This window comes from Lontra canadensis, unplaced genomic scaffold (genome assembly GCF_010015895.1).
Source record: "Lontra canadensis isolate GAN:19392208 unplaced genomic scaffold, GSC_riverotter_1.0 scaffold38, whole genome shotgun sequence".
NCBI lineage: Eukaryota > Metazoa > Chordata > Mammalia > Carnivora > Mustelidae > Lontra > Lontra canadensis.
In genome coordinates, this window is record NW_022631032.1 from 13,517,604 (window position 1) to 13,530,329 (window position 12,726).

At 45.0% G+C, this 12,726-nt stretch overlaps 1 pseudogene; it reads left to right on the top strand.

The window, feature by feature from the left end:
• The first annotated feature begins 10,867 nt into the window (after positions 1–10,867).
• On the top strand, positions 10,868–11,700 carry LOC116874796 (annotated as a pseudogene).
• Positions 11,701–12,726: the final 1,026 nt, after the last annotated feature.

Sequence of the window (12,726 nt, forward strand, 5' to 3'; positions counted from 1 at the left end):
GTGGGAGAAACAAACATCAAGCCAATAGTTCTTCACATCTATGATTTTAAATTGTGACATGTGTGGGGAAGGGAAATAATAGGCTGTCACTTAGGTTGGGTACCTGAAAGCAAAGCCTGAGGCAGAGTCTCGTGTGTAAGGGATTTATTGAGGTTGTGCTCTCAGGAGGAGCCTGTGAGGGAAACAGGCTAGAGCAGAGGAGGCTAAACAAAGAGCGCCAAGCTGAAGTCAAGAGCCAGGTTCCATGGGTGCTAGGAATGTGAGGTCACCACGTTTCCCCAGCTGGAGGCAAGTAGCTAGGCCTTTGTATCCAGTGTGCAATGCCCAGTCGTTGGTTCTTCCCCTCCCGCTGTCCCCTGGGAAGAAATACCGCAGGTATTGCCGGGGTTCAAGGCTACCTGGAGGACAGTGTGACCATACTCTTGGTAGCCAACACAGAGCCAGTAGTCAGAGGATGGGTGTATGGACAGACCAGACTGGGCCCCAGCAGTGCGGCCCTATACCACAGGGTATAGAGAGTGGGTCTGGGAGACCTGACTTAGACTGGATGATCATGGTGAGATGTTATAACAAGACTTGTAGCACATAACTTCAAATAGTAATTTTGTTTATGAAATTTTTCCTCCTCCAAGTAAGTGGTTAGGTCCTTTGAGCTTCTTGTTCCCAATAGGGAACAGATGAATTAAAAAACAACCCTAACCCTTGCTTGGGAAGCAGGGGAGGAAAGGAGAGAGGAGCTTCAAAAGTGGTGGAATGCTGTGCTCCAGTTGCTGGTGGTACCCAGTGAGATGAGCTTCAGAGGCTCGTGTTTTGGGGTTGTTTTCCAGCCTAGGCAAGGACTCCCAAGTATTGGAGCCCCCTCCTTCCGGAGCCCCTCAGAATTGGCCTTGAGGATAGCAGCCGTGACCCAGATGAGCTGAAGAATAGAAGTCCTCGCCCACTTTTGAGGTCACTCATGAACATCCCAAACAACTGTGAGACCCTAAAAGGAAGAAACACCCTAGTGGCCACCACAGATTTAATTTCTGCTGCAGCACAGCAGAATGAGGCCAAAAAAATTCAATTTGCTTTGAAGAAAATAAAGTGTGCTATTTCTCGTACCCACCTTGAGTGTCTGAGCCAAAACCTGGAGGATGGGAAGGAGTAGCCAGGGGAGGAATCTGGGGGCTGAGGATTGATGGCAGGGAGAGCAAATTGCATAAAGCCCAGGGGTGAGACTGGCATTACAAGCAAGGCAGGCAGGTAAGCTGGGGGAGCTAGGGGAGTGGCCCCAACTGGATCTCATTTTATCAAACAGAAGTTACTCTGAGTTTGAGCAGCTAAGAGCAGAGATGGAATGACAGAAGAGCTTTTGCACTGGCTCAAGAGAGAGATGAAGGTAGCTTGAGCTGACAAGACAGATGTGGAATTAGAGGGACTGGAGGGATCTCTTACAAGGAGAATTGTCCAGATGGGCCCAGTGAGAGGTGTATATCACAAAGCCAGCACCCAAAGTGTGGTTGTGGGGTTCAAAAGAAAGTGGAGTGCCCAGTGTGAGCACTGCCCTTGTGACCCAGGGGCAAATTCTCTGAGCCAGATGGAGCCCCTGCCCCCTGGGAAGGTAGGCTCTGTGTCTGGAAGCGGCAGATCCTTTGAAGCCCAATTAGACCCACTTCATAATAATAGAGTAACAGTAACAATGACACCCACAGTTAACTGAGCGCTTCTGAGTGCTTCAGGCACAGGATCTCTAGCCCTCACATACACTTTTGAAGGTGGATATTATTGTCCTTGTGATCACAAGATGGTAACTCAAAATCGAACAATTTGTTCCAAGCTGAAACCACTCTAGCAACCTAGTCTGGCTGATCTCCAAACCCATGTCCTCTCCTTGGACCTTGCAGCCTCCTCCCCTGTGAGATCTTCTGTGACCACTCTTCTCTGAAATGAGTGGGAAATCCTACTGGAACATTGAGTACTTCAAAATGTTTTCCTTGTTTCCATAATTGAGATAAAGATCTAAAAAAAAATTGTTAGGAACTCAGGAGTCATGAAACATGTAAAAAATCAACTTATCACCAAATCCATATATAATTCCTATAACTGACAACTTTATCACTATGAGTCATACTGTTGATTCTGGGTCTTATACGATGTTAATTCACTAAAGGTATATTTTCAGATTTTGGTGCATTGGTAACGGACAGTTTAACGGCGATGCCATTTACCCAGCAGGGAGCGCTCTATTGCTTTGAGAAAGTCTCAATCACATGCAGCCCTTTTGAGAAACTAAACTGAGGATGCTGAATAAATGTGGTGTTTGGCTTGGAAGTGATTCTGCAGATCTGCGTTGCCCAAAGTGCAGGGTAGGGGTTCATGTGAATCCCTGGGATTCTAGCTGGCCGCCTTTCGTGGGCTCACTTAGTGGGCTCCTCGCTTGTGCTTTGTGAGGGGCCCAAGTGAGGACACATGGAAGGTGAGGGCAGTTCAGAACTTTGATTACAGAGAAAGATAGCCAGAAACAGCAATTGTGACAGACTCTGGCCCCAACCAATATTCATGATCATGCCTGGGGACTCTCTCATTAAGCTATTTCCCAGCTGTCTGTGTTAAGTTATTTGGAGAATTTAGGCATTGTCCTGGAACGATCTATTAGGCTCTACAAAGACAGTTTCTCCTGTCCTGATCTGGCCCTGTTTTACCCACAGTTATATTTGTTCCCCACTTCCTTGCCATGCTGCACCCCGTCTGTGAGCTCGTATGGAAAGTAGTGGACAAGGGAAAGGGGCTGCCATAGAAAGGTATCTAGACGGTCTCTCTCTCTCTTTTTTTTTTAAAGATTTTATTTATTTATTTGACAGAGATTACAAGGAGGCAGAAAGGCAGGCTGGGGGTGGGGCAGGCTCCCTACTGAATGGAGAGCCTGATGCGGGGCTCAATCTCAGGACCCTAAGATCATGACCTGAGCCGAAGGCAGAAGCTTTAACCCACTGAGCCACCCAGGCCCACCTGGATGGTCTCTTGAGTAGACTTCACATCTTGTGACCTTCTGGGCCCTGATAGTGGCCTTGGCCTCTGCCCTTGAGCCAACTGGGACCCATTCCATGGATATGCAGCCTGTGTAGCCACACAGGACTCTGACTCAGAAGAACCTGCTGAGGCTGTCTTGAAATTCTTAACAATCTTTGAACAAGGGACCCCATAAATTATATAGCTGGTCCTTAAAACTATGGCAACCATCTGTAGGAGTTCCATGTCGGATGGTGACCACATGGATCCAGCAAATGCCTTCAACTGGGAATGAGAATTCAAGCCACCAAGTGTCTAGCTTTGGGATATCCAAAATGCAGGCACATCCAGGAGAAGGGGCAGGAAAAAGGCCTGGCAGACCAGCAGGCATCCTGAAAGCTCTTCCCGTTCCTCATGAAATCCTACAGACCCATTGCTGAAATTGTTTCCTGAGCTTGATCCAGTCCTCTGTCATTGTCACCACCTGAAGGCTAGCCCATCCTACCCACAGTGAGAGGGTAGATAGAGAAACACTAGAAGTGCAACAAAACAGGGTTTGTGGACAGTTGAGAGAACTGAAACAAGGTTATCACCCAATCCCAGGGCAGGTCTGTGCCTAAATTTCATCCGTCTTTTAGGCAAGTGCTATATGAACTCACGCTCTCTTGCGCTAACACTACAGCAACGTGACTGTCTCAGAATAGAGCCTTTGATTGAAATAAGATACGAGAGCACAATTACAGAGCTGAGAACCATGGTCAACACATTAGCTCATGAAGAGTTTCAGCCTGGGTTTTTATTTCCATTTACTCAATGTGCTGAACCATATGAAAAGCTGTTTTTATAGGTCAAAAATGGCACAATTTCCTGTTTTTAGCTAATTTTCTTCTTACCTAGAGCCAGCTGTTCATGTCCACGCATACACACACACAACGCATACACACACACAACACATACACTGGATGTGATGAGGGGAGGCGGGGGCCGGCAAAGGGTGGAGAATTTGAAAACAACCAAGTGACTCCAAAGGAAGTGAGGGAGGTTGATGTATAAACCCATCCTAGTTACTGCCTGCCTTCCCTGGTGACTCAGATCCCGTTTATCGTGGGGCCACCACCCAAGGGCAGAGGGGGTTTTCCTCCACCCATGCCATGATCATGCCTCCACTCTCCTGGCATCGTTGCCCATGCTTCCTCCCCATGTGTCGTCTGCATCTCAGTGTTCCTGCGCCCACCACCCTGGGCAGAGACCAGTGCTCACTCTGGCACATGGTCTAACTGCGGGACTTCTTGAGGAAGAGAAAACACTTGTGCCAAGGGCAATAATCTAAGAAGAAAGTGCTCAGGGTGCCTGGTGCACTGTAAGTGCTCACTAAGTACTTACTAGATAGATGGACAAATGGATGGATGGACAGGTGGATGGACGGCTAAACAGATGGAGAGAGAAATAATGCGATGGAAGAGGGGAATCAGAAGAGGAATCATCTGGGCACCTGGCTGGCTCAGTTGGTAGAACCTGTGACTCTTGATCTCAGGGTCATGAGTTTGAGCCCCACATTGGGAGCAGACATTACATCGAAAAAAGTAAACAATCAATCAATCAATCAATAAAAAAGAAGAGGAATAATCTACAGCCGAGGGGATTTAGGAAAGCTTTATGGAAAAAGACAGCCTTTGAAAGGCTAGATTTATACATCTAGAGATGAGAAGCAGTGTTGGCAAAGGGACTTTTGGTGATGATATCCTGTCATTTCCTAATAATCCTAATGTTTCCCTCCCTCTCTCCCTTCCTTCCAACTAAGAGTAGAACCGGTACATTTGGAAACAGGTGGGAATTTTTTTTTGGTGGTCACAATTACTAGGATGATGGAAAAGAGGGCATCAGAGAACACTGCAGCTTTTAGTAGTCTGTTGGCCAGGCTCTTAACTATATTGCAAAAAAGAATTGTTCTGTCCAAATTACCCATAGTGACTACATTGAGAAATACCAGTAGGTGAGAGAAGTATTGTGAATAGATTATTACAATGTTACAAAGAAAGTGCTGACAAAGATATCTACACATCTTTTCTGCTTTTGTCCCCCAATTCAAATCATATGATCTCCTTTCTAAGGAAGAAGCAGGGAAGTCATATCAGAACGGCCCATGGGGGTTGCTGAACAGAGAACTACTCAACAGAGGTTAGACCTTGGTCTCAAGGAAAAGGGAATACAGTCAGGGTCTTTGACTAGAGGAATGATCTTGTCATATCTGTGCTTTAGGAAATGCCAAATCCCTATTTTAAAAAGAACCAAAATGTGAAGTGATAAGTTAATTTTGTTTAAAGCTTTACCCTTGTCCTGCACCACAGAAAGCTAAGTCATTCTATATTTTTAAAAGCGTCCAAATGTAAAGGATTCAAAAAAATAAATTCATTCAACAAATTATGCGGAGACAATTGGCTTTCTTTCTGGATAAACAAACAAACAAAAATTACATTCGATCCATCTACCTACCTCAAACCACATAGTCAAGATGGTTTAAAGAATTAAACCTAAAAAAATTTTAAAGATGTTAGGAGAAAAACATAGTTGAATACTTTAGGAGGCCTTCCTAAGTAAGCTACAAAACTGAAGAACCATGAAGTACAAAAATAGATAAGATTTTTTATATAACAAAATAAGTTAAAAGAATAGAAGCTGGGGGCACTTGGGTGGCTCAGTGGGTTAAGTGTCTGCCTTCAGCACAGATAGTGATCCCAGGGTCCTGGGATCGAGTCTGCGGAGCAGGGAACCTGCTCCTCCCTTTCTCTCTCTGCCTGCTGTTTCCCTGTTGTGCATGCTCTCTCTTTCTCTCTCTGTCAAATAAGTCAATTAAAAAAAAAAATAGATGCTGGTTGTAATATATATAAGAGACAAAAGATTGTTTTCCAGATAAACTACAAAGCTTCTATAAATTAATAAGAAAAAAGAGCTGCCCAAAATGAAAAATGGGCAATAGTTCTAATCAGGCAATTCATAGAAAAAAAGATATAAAACATGAAAATGGGATTATGGCAGATATTTCAGATTGATTCACTCAACTCCATGCCTACTACATTGTAGCTTGTCTTGTGGCATGTTGGAGCCTAAAAAGCTAATGCCTAACAATTCCCAGGCTTCCTTAGAGCTGAGCTTTGGCATGTATCCTGGCTTCCCCTGGGCAGATGTACCCTCAAGAGCTCTACTGACTCTGGTAGCAGAAGGTGGGGGGGGGGGGGGGGGGGGGGAGGGGAATCCTTATTTTTTTGTTGTTTTTTTCCCTGCATCAATGTTAACAGCAATCAGCAGGCTAGATGCAGTCTCCAGCTTCGCGGGTGCTGTAGACAAGATGGAGGATGTCTAGAATGCAGTTGAGGCGGTGTGTTAGGCGGATGCTAGGTGTGTCGGAGGCTTCCTGGTTTCCCGATTCCCAAGTCAGCAGTTGGGCACAGGCTCCCAAATCTCCAGTTTCATTGTCATGGAAGGAGTTGCGGTTCCTTTGGCAGGCTGGTTCTGAGCTGGAGTTCTGGGAGTAGTCCTACTTTTTCACCTGACCTAACAAAATTTTCAGCACCCAATTCCCTATTTTAAACAAGCCATTGCCCTACTCTCTTTCTACCTATCTTTCTACGCAACCTAAGCAGAGTGGCTTCTGTCATCTGTAGCTGAACTCTGACACAATGGTCAGCCTTATTAAAAATTAAAGAAAGGCAAATTAAACCAACAAGGAAATGATTTCTTTCATCAGAATGTGAACACAAAAAGATGGTTCAAATTCAGTGTTGCTGAGGGTAAGGGGAAATGGACCCCCTTTGGGAGGGTGTATAAGTCAATGCAACCATTTTGAAGAACATTTTGACAGAATCTACCCAAATATAAAATGTGCATCATATCAAACCCAACATTCTGCCTCCAGGCATCAGTCAAAGAGAAATACTGCTCCGGGTCCTGAAAAAAACATTTTCCACAGATACTAACTGCATCATTGTGAGTAATAGAAAAATAACAATACATAGCTGAATTGTCCATCAAGAGGGAATAGTTAAGAAAATTATGGTACAACCATTCTTTGGAATACTCAGCAGTCGTTAAGGAATGAGGCAGAGCTCCCAGCACTAATATGGAAAGATCTCAGACGTATTTCCAAGTGAAAAATAAATGACAAAATAGCATGTATAGTGTGATCTCATTTGTGCCTAAAAACACGCGTAACAAAACACATTTCTATTGACATGCTCATGTATCTGGGTAAACAAAGACAAAGGTCAGGAGGGACAGAAGCCAAACTACCCTTTGTGGAGTGTGGGGGGGCAGGGGGCAGAGTAGCACCTTGGGCAGGGCTGTTGCTTCTACCCTCTCATCTGTATTCTCTGAAGGTTTGAACATTTTCAATAAGAATGTATTATATTAGAATGTCATATATTATGTAATTATATTAATGCATAAATTAAAAGTTATAAAACACTGTAGGGGCAAGATTCCAATTTTCAAATGCCTCAACAAAAGATATATAGAGATTGATTGATCTGTCTGTCATCTATCTGTCTATCTATTTGTCTAGAAAGGGGGAAAGCAAATATGACAAAATTAACGCATATTGAATCTAGGTGGAAAGATATATATGAGTATTCATTGCACTGTGCTTTCAACTTTTCCGTATATTAAAACTCTTTTCATAATAAAAAGTTGCGAATAAAAACACACCAAATACACATCCTTGGAGACACATGCTTTCCCTGTGCATGCAGATTTTTTCAGAGGTGGGGGCAAAACCTGTGGCTTGCAAAGCTGCTAAAAAGCAAAACAGCATCGGCAGTCCTTCCCACTGACTTCTTAGGGCAAGTGTGCCCCAGTCTGGAAGCCAGGGTCCTGAGGAATGTTTGGAGGCCTCTGTGCACTAACTGGGATTGACAGCACGCTCCTGCCCCAGCCATCTGCAGGCACGGTCAGGGCCAGGGACCCAGCTGCCCTCTGCCCCTCTTCCTATAAAGAGTTCATGGCCAAGGGCACCTTGACTATCAAATATACTCTCCCACAAGTTCATATCTCTGAAACCCCAAGAACGTGAGGTGGCCATTGGTAAGAAGGAGACCTGGGGGCTCCTTCACAGAGACGCCAGGGAGCTCTGCAAGGATTCCATTCACTTGAGCTGCTATCCCCAAGACCCTTCATTCAGTCCTCATCCTGGTGTTTATTTTTGACATAACAGTGTAAGGAGAATGGAGGAAAAAAAGAATTGCAAAAAAAGGAACTGGAATTTTAATGAGAACCATCTGGAGTGTTTGTCAAGGGTATTATGTTTGGTGCAAGAAAGTAATTCCTCAGCTTAAATGAGGTAAAGAGAAATGGAGGAAATCATTATGTTGTGCTTGCCCCCCCTCAAACTGACGCTGAGCAGAACCACCTAGAACATGCCCATCGCACAGGAATGGGGCTGGGACGGGCCGTGGAGAGATGGAGTGCGCCTTTCTCAGTTCCGGAGTTCACAGTGTGGAGGAATGTTTCTACTCTGCCAAGGAGACTTTGAGAGATGGGTTGTGGTGGGCCCTGGGCCAGGGCCTGGAATCTGGGTAACCATGACAACAGGCCCGCGGGTGACAACAAACACGGGATGGAATTTCAGCATTCGCAGCCAGGCCACGGAAGAATGGGAAAGTTGGGGGAAGTTTTTTTGTTTTTAACCCAAGGATGGGGAAGGCACAGGAGGGAGTCACAGTGTTCCGAATAAATCCTCCCTGCAGGACCCCAGTGGAGTCAAAGAGAGCCAGCCTCTCCCTGGAGCTCTATTTCCACTTTCTTCCTTTCATTTATCACCCCCGCCCCTTCCACTAAAAATTCCATGAGGTAACAGCCTCTCTGAGGGGTCTCAGTGCCCAGCCAGATCCCTGTCCTCACACCAGCGTGATCACATACCTTGAGGACAGCTACTCTCTGCGGGCATTTCAGTGCATCCTCTCAACACAGCCTCTAAAACAGCCCTGCAGCCAGGGTGGCCAGACCCCTACCTTCCAGATGGGAAAACGAAATTCAGAGAGCCAAGATCACCCAGAAACAGAAGGATTTTCTGCCCCAGCCCAAGCCCATCGTCCTTGCACCATGCCATTGTACCTGTAATCTTCATTCTGGAAACAAATGAATAACTGCGGTAGTCAGCGTTTATGAAGAAGAGAAGGAACGAGTCCTAGAGCTCTCGGTGGGCAGATAAGAGCCATTCATCCATGTAGCTGCAGAAGTGGGCCTTGACTGAGTGGGCAAAGATTTATACGATGGGAGGAAGAAGTTTTTCCAGTTACAGGGCTGAAGAATTAAAGAACCACAACCTCTAGAATTTTCTTCTCTGAGGTCTTTAGAAATAGAGGGGCTGGCATCATGCCTGGACAGATCAGGGCCTGAGAGTAAGGGAACTATAAAACATCCAATGCAGGCTTCTTGCTTTGCAGATGGGGAAACCAAGGCAGATTTGGGGACTGAGCCCCATGTCCAGTACAAGGTTCTCTTCTTGACAGCACATCCCAGGAGCTCCCAGACAAGCCAGCAGCAGTTAGGTGAAACAGTGGGGGGATTAGGTGAAACAGTGACAATCAGGAGGATTAAAACAGGAGGTAATAACAATTGGTACAGGACAGAGGATGGTTACTTCTGGGATCAGACTGGGGTGGGTGGGGAGGAGGAATATGCATAACGGATTGGCATTCTGCAAAACTGAGAGCCACGCGGTGTACGGCCCACTTTAGCGTTGCTGTTAAGACCGTCGTTAGGTAAGAAGGAGCCTCTGCTCTGAAAGGAGAAAGAGACCCAACAGTTAAGAATTTAGCAAAGAAGATAGTTTTAAATCAGCAAAGTTACATAACTTTTTAACGGCTTCAAGAAACCATCCTGAAACTTCATGAGCAAAAAATGCCTCTGAATAAGCCAACAGGAAATAAACAGCGCAAGGAATTTCTGGAAATAGGAGAGTGTTTTTTTGTTTGTTTGTTTTTAAAGTGGAAAAAAAAAAAGTTTTAAGGAAAAAGGAAGCCCTGACCCACATAAAGATAGGGTTTCAGTAAAAGGAATTTGAGAGCAAGAGGGAAAGTGTAAGCCCCAGCGCTGGATCTGGGCCGCTGAGCACAACGACAGTCCCCAAAAAATGAGCTCAAGAAACAGAGCCAGTTTCACACTTTTTAAAAAAAGAAGTGTCATTCCCTGGAAAATAACAAATCCGCTCCAGGCTGTCCACAGCCCTGTTGAAGTTTACCTAGTAATTTACAAACGGTTTCAGCACTTAACCCAGGAATATCTGCTGTGAGTCCTGAAGTCACCGATTCTCCCTAAAGCTCTGCTTTGTAACTTTTTATTGGGAAAAACCTCTATTTCTCTTATTCGAACATTAAAAATGGGGGAGAAGCTGTCCTTTTTTCTCAGCAAATGTTTTTGACAACTGGTCTACGCCAGCCCCTGAGCACAGCGCTGCCATCATATTGGATTCTTCCTGCCTCTTGCTTGGACTTCCTGCCATTTCTGAGTTTTTACTATTCAAATGCAAGGTCCATTGTGAATCTATGAGCCTCTTAGAAAATGTTGAGCGTCGTCCACCTTCGAATGCTATAAGCACTAGGCAAGCTTCAAGAGGCCACTGCTCATTCCTAATGAGAATCTTCTGTTTATGATTCATGGATTAAACCCTTATAAATGGCTTTATGTACATGCCCAAAGTATGCGGATCCACAGGACATCTGAGCGTACTCATGCTAAGTATGTATCTGCTCGTGAGAAAGTGTGTGTGGGAGGGAAGGAAGGAGTAGAAATTGTTTTCATTTTAAAAAAGCTAGAGGAACAAGCAACAACTATTCATATGCATCATTAAAGAAATGAGTGTAGTTCTTTCCTCCAGCCATCCACCATGCAGAAAGGCAAGAAGGCAAAGGGGAAGAAGGTGGCCTTGGGTCCCCTGTCGTGAAGAAGCGGGAAGCCAAGAAGGCAATTGATCCCCCCCATTTGAGAAAAGCCCAAGAATTTTGGCAGCGGACAGGACATCCAACCAAAAGGGACCTCACCTGCTTTGTCAAATGGCCCCGTTACATGGGGCTGTGGTAGCAAAGGGCTATTCTCTATAAATGTTTCAAAATGCCTCCTTCCATTAACCAATTCACCCAGGCCTTGGGCCACCAGCCACTCAGCTGCTTACATGGCCCACAAATACAGACCAGAGACACAGGAAGAGAAGAAGCAGAGATTGTTGCAACAGGCAGAGAAGAAAGCTGCTGGCAAAGGGGATGTCCCCACTAAGGCCTCCTGTCCTTCAAGCAGGGGTTAATACTGTCACCACCTTGGCAGAAAATAAGAAGCCTCAGCTGGTGGTGATTGCATACGACGTGGATCCCACTGAGCTGGTTGTCCTCCCAACTGCCCTGCATTGTAAGATGGGGGTTCCCTACTGCATCATCGGGGGGAAGGCCAGGCTGGAGCATCTGGTCCCTGGGAAGACCTGCACTACTGTCGCCTTCACACAGGTTAACTCGGAAAACAAAGGAGTTCTGGCTAAGCAGGAACTGTCAACACTTCCTGGAAGGAAGTTTTCTTCCTTGACTACAGGAAGCTGTCAGGACCAATGACAGTGACAGATATGAGATCCGCCATCACGGGGGGAGGCGATATCTGGGTCTAAAGTGGGTGGTTCACTTCACCAAGCTGAAAAAGGCAAAGACTAAAGAACTGGCCACAAAACTGGGCTAAGTGTACACTGTTGAGTTTTCTGTACATAAAAGTGATTGAAAGTTGTTTTTCAAAAAAGAAGAAGAAGGAGAAGGAGGAGAAGGAGAAGGAGGAGAAGAAGAAGAGAGTGTGTATAGGGCATAATGATGGGAGAAACCAATGCATTTCCAAATTGCCATTCCTTTAGCTCTTTAAAACATTACTCTTTAATGGGAAACGATGGGCTGCTGTTTGTTCTCTCAGTAATTACATCTTTTTTTTTTTAATTTCAGTGACTTCGAAAAACTATTTTAAACCTTTTTAAAAATCACTTTTATCCTTTTATTTAAAAAAAAAACCTTTATACTTTTATAAAAATCTTTATTTAAAAACCTTTTTTATTGAAGTGTTCATTCTTTCGGGGATTAGTACACTGAAAGAAAGGACCCCTTGCTGTTGGCATGGGAGTCTCCGCAACACTACATCACACACTGCTAGCCTGAGTTGAAAGGCCTTTGAGGAGATCATCTCAGCCCAGGTGCCCAAATGTTTGTCATGAGAAAGTGTTCTCCAGGCAAAGCATCCCTTTCTGACCAACAGCAGACTATGCCCACTGGATGAGTAGAAGCCCATGTACTAGCTGTGTTGAGTGAGGAGCACCCTGGACCCTTCCTGCCCCCTCCCTGGCCTGTCCCATGGCTTGCTTCTTGCCTTCATGGGAAGAAGTTAAACCAGAAACATGGGAGCTATTACTCGAATACTTTACAGTGTGTGAAATTGACAAGGATCACTTCTGTTTTTGCCAAAATGCCTCGGTGAAGCTGGATTTTCCAACAGTAATTCTAATGAAAACTATCAGCCAGAAAGCACTGAAGTCCAGTTTGTATTGTGCTGTCAAATAGCGAAGCCCAACAAGCAAACTTATATCCAGGTAATATCCTGTATCTAACAAGGAAATCCGCAATTTCATTGAATCATTTAGGATGCTTTGGGTGGCAAGAAAAGTGGAACTCAACTAGCAGAAGCTTAAGCAACCAGAAAATTGATTGTCCCATAAAACCAACCCAA